Here is a 573-nt window from a genome sequence, read left to right as displayed (position 1 = left end):
ACAAAACATAAAATTATTTATTAATAAAAAAAAAAGATAAAACCAACGCTTGTCACGAAATCGTGATTTTTGAACCCTCTTGCCTCCTCCGAGTGCTTGTGTAGAAGTCTCTGTAATGGAGCCTCATGATTCCACACTGAGTATTGAGCTCACTTCATATGCAGCGAACATTAAGCTCACCAAATTAGGTCACATTGGTTATCTAGTTCCCTAGGTTGGTGATTCTTGCGGACAACCGGAAGGCAACAAGTTTATGATAATGCGTGGTATTTGATGTAATGTTTGGTGCATATGAAAATAATATTAGATGAACTTGTAACTATCAATATAGCGTAAACTATATTTGTTATGTGGATGGAAATTGTATGAGCAATATGACGAAATATTTAAAACTTATCGGTCTTACTAGAATTAGGTATTTTACTTCACTTTCTTTTGCAATAATCTTGTAGTTGTAGTGCATTGCATATTAATTTTGCAAGGCGTGTAAGTGCGTTATTGGCGTGCGCTCATAACATTGGTAAATTTCACGAAATGGTAGCGTCTCAGTTCACAATCAATTATATGATGTTG

The 573-nt window shown here is 34.9% G+C and overlaps 1 protein-coding gene across 1 annotated transcript in view; it reads left to right on the top strand.

Annotated features, from left to right (window-relative positions):
• LOC119581756 (endothelin-converting enzyme 2-like) overlaps positions 1-573 on the top strand; it is a 106974-nt gene that overhangs the window by 104083 nt on the left and 2318 nt on the right. The gene's annotated exons all lie outside the window — the stretch shown is intronic.

Source organism: Penaeus monodon, chromosome 15 (assembly GCF_015228065.2).
Source record: "Penaeus monodon isolate SGIC_2016 chromosome 15, NSTDA_Pmon_1, whole genome shotgun sequence".
Taxonomy (NCBI): Eukaryota; Metazoa; Arthropoda; class Malacostraca; order Decapoda; family Penaeidae; genus Penaeus; species Penaeus monodon.
Note: the sequence above shows the minus strand (reverse complement) of the source record. Positions and strands in the feature narration are given on the sequence as shown.